At 37.3% G+C, this 9205-nt stretch overlaps 1 pseudogene; it reads right to left on the bottom strand.

Moving 5' to 3' along the window:
• Positions 1-7942: 7942 nt before the first annotated feature.
• Positions 7943-8829, bottom strand: LOC110543322 (cyclin-G1-like; annotated as a pseudogene).
• Positions 8830-9205: the final 376 nt, after the last annotated feature.

Raw genomic sequence — 9205 nt, 5'->3', positions numbered from 1 at the left:
GTATCAAAGTCTACCTGAAAAATGGCAAATATTAAAGATATCATAGTAAAAGCTCTGGCTTTTGGGTCAAATATACACATTGTATATACGTGTTTAGCATGATGAAATGCATTTTTATATTTATCTCCAGAAAACCATCAAAAGGCAATTAAAATCTTAAAGTTGTGACTGGATATATAACAATCAGCTTATCAGAACTCTATTAGTTCTCAATGTCATAACTCTGGACTCCTGAAATCTTATAACAACATAAGCACAACAATAGCAGAGAGAGGAGAGAAGTCTAAAATATCTCCCATTTTTAATATGCCTCAAATCATTTTTCTGTATCATTATAATTTATGTTCATATATCTTAAAACATCTACTTATATCCTCCAATCTTTCTTGCATTTATAAACCCTGAAACATTTTCCCAGACCAAACGACATTTTCTAGATTCTCAAAACGTAAACTCTTATATCCTCAGACCCTACATAAACTCCATTATCTTTCTATCTAGCCATCCATTATAAGACAGATAATTAACATGAAGCCTGTAGGCTAGGCAAACCTGCTTGCCTTCTTTAAACAGAAAAACCTTGTACCTGGTAATTTTAACTAACTAATAAATTAGCCAATACACTAACAATGGATCTAACTATCTGATCTTTAGCTGCAAGGTTACCATTATCTTAGCTTAGCCATCAATGTGATCAGAGACCTGAGAAGGATAAGTATGTACCAATCCATGTACCAATCAAAATGACAGTGACAACTAATCAGTCCATCACTCTAGGCAGCTGTCCTTGGCTCCTGTGGTCTCATGGCATCATGATCAGGGCAGTCCAGCAATCAGGCACAGAAGATGAGAGACTGTCTCTGTGGAGAAAGAAACGAGAGAATGGCCTCACCTCGCCCTTAGCAATGTGAAACATTGACTCTCCAGGTGTCAACAGTTTTGTCCACAGTTTAGTCTGGGCCCAGGCAGTGGGCCAGTTGGGGCAGTCTTGCCCAGTGGCTAGCATACCATAATCCAGAGACACATTGTGCCCAAATCTTCTTGGAGACCTTGGGGGAGCTATTGCCAGGATTTTGGGACTCTTTGTCATAATAAATTTACACATGTTAAAATGACATATTCATCAGATCTTTGACAAGCTTGAGGGCCAGCATATCTGAATTATTTTTTATCTCTCTTTAAATTATTTATTTTAAATTGCATCCTATGAAATAGAATGCTATAATCTCTAATTCTGGCATATTTCTTTAATAAATATTTTTAAACCCATATTCATCTTCAGTAGATCTATGTAGGCCAACTTTATAATTACCCATAAACAAAATACCAGATAAAATCCACTCTTATAACTAACCACATTTATTAGCAGTTATTTATATTTATATAAATATAAATATATAGTTATATAGTTATTTATGTTTATTAGCATTACTTCAAATATATTTCTGAACTAAAATCAAAGCAAAACTTTCAATCAAATACAATACATAGAAGGGCCAGAAAATCTTGTCATCCTATCATATTGCATTAAAACTGAACAGCAAAAAAAGCATAAAGGACAAAAATTTCATTTAGAGACAGCATTAAATAATTTATATAGGAACTTGCAACCAGGCATATATTTTTATAATAATTAAAAATGAGTTGAATATAACCCGATATAAACCTGGGCTAAAAAGCGTAAGAAAACATTTTGTATTGAAAAAAAAACTTTAGCCTTTCAAATGAAGAGCAATATATCTTATAGTTCTTTCTCAAATCATGCTTGCAGGTGTAAAGACCAAAGCAAATACAATTTATATCTTTTATAACAGTCTGTATATCTTCAGGTTAGGCTTTTCCCAGCTCCATTCTTTTGATTTAACCAGACATTTTTTAAATTTTTAAACCATATAAAAGTTTTTATCAGAATAATTTTTATTATTTTATCAAAACTACAATTTTCATAATTGGCTCAAATGGTATAACTTGGTTTTATTTGGTAAAATTAACAAAACAAATATCAAAGTCTTTTGTTCTCCCCCAAAGGATTGAGAAACTGTTCCAAGTTCTCTGTTAGAATGCCTAAGGTCATTGTCTAAAATACCTGATAAACTTTAAAATGTTTATTGCCTTAAACATAGTTTTTTTTTTTAAATAACCTGTTTTTGCAATATCAAAATAAGGCACCCTTTTTAGGAATGAAGTCACAAAGTATAACCATATTTTTAAAAGGCAAAACCAAATTTTATCAGTGCAAACAATTCAGTACTTTTAAAATCAATATTAAATGTATTATTTTGATGTTGGCTGCCAGCGAAAGAAGTTCCTATATATAAACATATGGAGGTGCAGTTTTAATATTTTATATAAACATAGTTTTAAATCTTATTATTTTTATAATCCTGGTTTTTAAAACAGGACAGAAATTATGTGTAGTATTGATTATTAGTACATTTAATAATCAATAATATATCAAGATATATAGTACATAGTTAACTTATATATTCAAAACAAACAAACAAAATTATAAAACTTATTTTTATTCCCTTTAGCTGTAATTTCAAGGGAAGAACATCTTGTTACCTGTTAAATCCAATTTTTATGACCATAGAGGCTTGTAGCTTTTTTTTTTTTTTTTTACCTGAGAAGCTGCTGTTGCCCCTTTAAGAGCTGCCTGCTTGCACAGAAGCCTTAAACATTTTTCAAAACCTGTTTTAATCCATTTCAGCAGTAGCATCAATCTTAAGGTTGGGTACTATAGGGGCTGGCATCCCATATATAATCTCAAAGGGAATTAAACCTAGCTGGTAAGGAGAATTCCTATCCCTGTAAAGGGAAATGGAAAGGAACATCACCCAGTCAGTACCAGTCTCCAAGGTCAATTTTGTTAAGGTCTCTTTTAATGTTCTGTTTTTCCTCTCTACCTGTCCTGAACTTTGGGGCCCATATGCACAATGCAATCTCCAATCTGCCCCAATAAACTTAGCTATATTCTGACTATTCTTTCCTGTTTCTGTACATCTTGGTCAAATTAATGGGCTTTCTTGTGACTGCCTTGAGACCTGCCAACAGAGCCTGATAGTAGACTAGGAGACGTTCCCTACCTGCAGCCGTGTTGTAATCCCAATTGGGCCTCTTATAGGGAAAGTAATCATCAGTATGGGATTTGTAGTTGGAACTCCTGTAGTGTCTGGGACATTTTTGTGTGCCTCTGAAATAATACATGCCCACTCCTCTTGGTAAACAAGACCTGTAAAAGCTGCTGGCAATCCTCCCGGGTGGGCTGGTGGGTAAAAAGCAGAGAACTTGGCATTCTGAGTTCTCCAGTTAAACCTGTGATGTGGCAAAAGGTCAGTAATGATGAGACTTATTGCCATTAGCATCTGGAGGGCCCCGTGGCCCATAAGGGAAGGACTGTAGAATCTGCCTCTGGTTCCCCAGAGGGAGAAGCTTCATGGAGGCTCTGGGTCCTTGGTGCTTGGCCAGATGGTGGTTCCAACCTGGATAAAGGAGCAGGAGTTAGTTGAGGAGTGGGAGGAGGAGGAGGTAGAAAAATTATTTCCATGGGAGTCCCATCCTGCAAAACAGATTAAGCGGGGGGGGGGGGGGGAGGGTCTATGGAGCCAGGGCAGTGGCCTCTGGTTTTGGAGAGCCTGTGGAAGGAGGTCTGTTAGTGGGGGTCAGAAAAGGCTTAATGTACGGAGGCAGATGAATAAGTAGATCCTTCCAAACTACAATATGGGGCACTTGGTCTGAGTGCCCGCATGCTTTCTGAAAGGCTCTATTTCCCATGGCAAGTTCAATGGGAAGGTGGAAAGTTCCTTCTGGCAACCAGCTCACATTGAAGGTGAGCCATTCTGAGCTGCAAAAAAAAGTCATTTTTTTTTTCTTTTCTCACATCAACTGAAAGACGATGAGCTCTAGTTTTAACTTCTCCAAAATGAGTCAGAACCAAGTCAAGAGGTTTGGAGGTATTCCGTCCCATATCGTCAATCAGTCTATTCATCAAGAGAATTCAGGAGAACGCAAAAAAAGTAAGGAGAACAATTTCAACGAATAGTAAATCACCCATACACAAAAAAGAACTGGCTGTCTCAGACAAAAACGCAACCAAAGGCAACAACTTACAGCCTATACCCGGGCTAACATCACGGGACAAAACTGAAATCATAGAAATGAAAACAGCTGCAGTTTTAAACAAAAGTAAAATCAAGCACTCTCAAGTAGATGCAAACCCACAAACAATTAATCACAAAAATTAAACAGTAACTCCAGGCAAAACACCAAGAAAAAAAAAAGCAACAATTAATCACACACAGAAACCAAGTAACACTGAAAACCTGGACTTCTCTGCCACAGAAGTTCCAGAAAACCGATCCTCACTCCAGTTCCCCTATCCCAGGAGTTCTGAGGAGGCAGAAACAGATCCTCACTCCAGTCCCCCTATCCCAGGGGTCCCGAGGAGGCAAAAACTCCAGGGCAACAAAATGTCTTTTGAAGCCCCCAAACCCTCAGAGACCACCAGGAGATGACTCGATGCAATTGCAAAAGAGCTTTATTACGAGAGCGATCAAACTCGGGACCCAAGTCCCACTTCTCTGCTGAACCTGGCATAACACATACACACTAAATCTAATAGAAGAAAATGTGGGGAAGAGCCTTGAACTCATTGACACAAGAAAAATCTTCCTCAACAGAACACCAACAGCACAGGCTCTAAGAGCAACAATCAATATATGGGACCTCTTGAAACTGAAAAGCTTCTATAAAGCAAAGGACACTGTCAATAGAACAAAATAGCAGCCAACAGATTGGGAAGTGATCTTCACCAACCCTATATCCAACACAGGGGTTGTACCCAAAATATATAAAAAATTAAACACCAATAAACCAAATAACCCAATCAAAAATGGATTACAGGGTTAAAGAGAGAATTCTCAACAAAGGAATCTCTAACAGCCGAGAAACATTTACGGAAATGCTCAAAGTCCTTAGTCATCAGAGAAATGCAAATCAAAACAACTCAAAGATTTCACCTTATGCCAGTCAGAATGGCCAAGATAAAAAATTCAAGTGACATGCTGGCAAGGATGTGGAGAAAGGGGAACACTCCTCCATTGCTGGTGGGAGTGCAAACTTATATAATCACTTTTGAAATCTGTCTGGCACTTTCCCAGAAAATTGGGAACAGTTCTTCCTCAAGATTGAACTATATCACTCCTGGACATATACCCAAAAGATGATCCACCATCGCACAAGGACATTTGCTCTACTGTGTTCATAATACCCAGAAACTGGAAACAACCCAGATCCCCCTCATCCAAAGAATAAATAAAGAGATTGCGGCACATACTCACAATGGAATACTACTCGGTTATTAAACACAAGGAAATAATGTAAGTTGCAGGCAAATGGAGAACTGGAAAATATTATCCTGAGTGAGGTAACCCAGGCTCATAAAGACACACATGGTATGTACTCACTTATAAGTGGAACATATGGATGAAGGCTGTATGTAGACACCAGCTCGCTATCTCAATCTTCTTTTCTTTTTTTGCATTTAAATAATTTTATTGAAAGGTATATTCCTTCAAAACATAATGAGAGTTGGTTAGTTTACTTCTGTCCACTCAAAATAAATATTGTTTTCAAGTTGAAGCAAATCAGCCTTTAGGAAGAACTGAAATGTTATCCTTAAAACCTGGATGACAAAGGTTAAGGATAAAATACACTGTTTCTTTGGTTTATTTTTCAGCTTCTCAATGGAAAATGTCATTATCCATTATATGTCAAAATGGGTACAGCCACTCTGGGTGGACTTGAGCTGCACAGTGCACTGAGGAGTTCCTTACAATTTAACAGTATAGATCTACATTCAAGGCCAGCATGGGGAATCTGAACACAACCATGATAGTCTTACATTTATGGTTGTGCCTTCTTACTTCCTTTAAGACACAGCAGAGGAAGTTTTGCAAATGCATTCTCTTTCTTTTAAAACAATAGTCTACATTAGGGGCAGTGGCAGTTATAAAAACAGCTTGGTAAAAATTTCTAGAGTGTGTTTATCAAGCCTGAACTAAGTTTAGTACAACAAATAAATTATTAGAGTGATAATTCATCCAGTTATTAATTCAGTATAAACAAATTTTCTCAAATGGGACTAGATTGAGGCAGCAATTCTGTAGAATTTTTCTTTTATTATAGATACAAACCACCTATTCTCTAGAAGAAATATTAAAGGTAACCACACATTTTCAAAACTTGTGAGATCCACTTTATATAAAATATCCACACGTGCAAATGTAATTCTTGTACAATAATTTTAAAAATCCTACCTCTAAGTTAGCTATTACTTGGTTATGGGTGCCAAGAAACCATTTACTGCTTAAATAGTTCTTATGATACCTTAAAGTATGTTTGTGAAATGTTGGTTTTTTAATGTAAACCTCATAATTTAAATTCTAAGATTTAAATTATGTATGTAGTTTACTATTTTCAATATCACTTTCAATAGATTTTCAATAGATTGATTCAATTTATTGAAGTTAGATAAATGTTTAAAGGAAGGTTTAAAGGAAGGATTTCAATAGCATTTTCAATAGATTAATCCAATCTAGGAAGTTAGATAAATGTTTAAAGGAAGGTTCAGCATTTTATTTCACATTTATCTTTAGCCTTGATTTGAATGGTTCATGGGTGCATTCAAATCTAAGCATAGCTCTACCAAGCCTAGAATCAAGAAGAGTTTTCCCAACCCTGAGACCATTTTGATAATGTGATAAGGGACTGAGATTTCTTAGCTTAAATCCTATCAGAGTGGCAGAGAAAGACTTCAGGGATAGTTTTTGTTGCTGCTGCAATCCTACTGCCTAAGCAAACAATATAAACCCAACTTAAAAGAAATCTGCCTACATTCTACAAGATGCTAAAGGTGAACAGGTGATGTCTAAGATGCATGGTCATATGTTAACTGCAGGGCTGTGAGGCACGTGCATCTGTCAGAGAAGAACTTGCCAAAGCACTTATGGGAGTTTGTTTTCCTTACATAGCGTGGGCCAGGTTGTCAGGTTTGGGGCAAGCACCCTTACCTTCTGAACATCTTCCCAGCAACATTTACTTTTTGTTGTTATTGTTTTCTTTTATTTTCTTTCTTTTTCTTTTGAGACAGGCTCTCTCTATTATGTAGCTCTCTGGTTGTCCTGGAACTCACTGTGTAGAGCAGGCTAGCTTCAAACTTACAGACATCCTCTCACCTCTGCCTCCCTGGTGCTGGGATTAAAGGCATTGCATTAGCTACCATGCCTGGCAACATTTTTTAAATCATAAAAATAAAAAATTTTGCTATGACTAAGAAAGTTAGATGGCAAAAAAGTATATGTATAAGCGACCAAGTTTATATTTTATGCATAAAATTTATATTAGTCCTACTGCTATAGAAGTAAAATACTAACTGTAGAACTGAGACACTCCAGGATTTTCCAGAAACCTAACATAGAGACTGTCTGCCCTATATTATTTTGTAAGTCTATCACCCAAGATTATACTTCACTTTCTTAATGAACAGACTCAAATTTGTTCATATATAGGTCACATATTTTTGTCATTCTGCATGGGCTTCTGTAAGTTTAAATAAGACTCAGTGAGGTGATATGCAATTAAAAACTGCCATTTCAACTGCTTTTAAAATTAAGGCTTAAAGGATTCTTTTTCCTAAGCTAATTCTTTGACGAAAGTGTTACCATATATCTAGAGGTTTGCCAAGTCCTTTGTCTTAAGACTGCTGTGTGTTGTATGTAGAGAATACCATCTAGTATTTGCTAACTGCAGCAACAAAGTTATTTTTCCTTTACTATTTTAATCCCATGTTTATGCGGAGAGTATTTCAATTCTTCTGTTAGAGCAGACAATTATCACACTGGAAGAATTTCTGTATACAGAGCATAACAACCAGATTTACCCACTAAGAGATGGTTTCAGGAATTGTTGGGAGGTGAGCAATTCTATAGAAACCGTGCTTCAGTTGCCATGCAGTGTGTCCAGACACAATCCATTTTAACTTCTGAATATTTAGTTTGGAACACTTGTTTAATGAATATTCAGTTAAACACTTGGATACAAGCCTTTGCCAGAAGGTCAAATCTCAGCCACTTATCTTGGATTTTTTTGAATACACTCTGTTAACTCCGCTTTCTTCAGTGCTTGGATCTCCAAAGCAATGATAGACAATGTCAACACAGAAGGCTTTGCATTAGAAAATATGATCCTGCAGTGGCATGCCTTAAGTTGGGCTTCTAGTCTTTTAAAATCATTTTGAAAGATCATTTCTAATTTCAAATGGTAAGTTCTCTTGAATGAGTGAGTGGTAGAGTTGCAGAAACTGAAAGGCAATAGTAGCTTTGACTTCCCAACACACTTTCTCTAACACAAATTTTTCCACTCTTATCCAGTCTGAAACTGTGAACCTTTACTGACTTATTCTGATCAAATCGGTTGCCAATGGGACATTCTTTTCCTCTTCAATCGATTTCACAGCCAAGTAAAAGCAGCTCAGTCCAACACACCCAAGATGCTTCGCCTGTGCCTTCATTTCAGCCAAGAGTCAGCCCAATAAATTCACAGCTAGGGAAAATGTCTCTGTACCAAAGCCAAAGAACCGAGTTAAACTGGGTACATCGTTGATTGCAAAGTCCCTTAGTCTTGCAGTCATTCTGAGGCCACGATCATGTGCAGACTCAATCAGTTTCAAGCCACAAACCTTTGGCTGACATTTAGACTCCTTCCTGTTCCAGTAGGATGTTGTTCAGCTGGTGTAGCAATTTCTGAGCCAGTTGTTAGTACCTCTATCATCTTGACAGCCACGTCTTCCCTGCATTGACCACCCTCCCTAGGCCTGGTCTCAGCTTGACCCACATCCATGATCCAAGAAGCAGAAGAGGGGAATGGGCTCACTGGCGGGCAAGACAGCAGAGGCCCAGGGAGGGGCCTGGTGGAGGGCTCCTCAGCGCACAGGCTAGGTCCTGCGTTCCTCTGTGTCAGCACAAAGCAAAGGGCCGTGGTACCTCAATTTTCAATGAGTTGTGTAGGTGTTGTCTTCAGCGTGAGCCCTTTCTGTCAGTTTGTGAAGGGAAACTTATAATATTGAAAACAGCCTGGGTCATTTAGGTATCTCATGGGGCCCCTTTAGCAAATAACTCAATTATATATAACTCAAACTCTGCACTTG

This window comes from Meriones unguiculatus, chromosome X (genome assembly GCF_030254825.1).
Source record: "Meriones unguiculatus strain TT.TT164.6M chromosome X, Bangor_MerUng_6.1, whole genome shotgun sequence".
In the NCBI taxonomy this organism is placed as follows: Eukaryota; Metazoa; Chordata; class Mammalia; order Rodentia; family Muridae; genus Meriones; species Meriones unguiculatus.
Note: the sequence above shows the minus strand (reverse complement) of the source record. Positions and strands in the feature narration are given on the sequence as shown.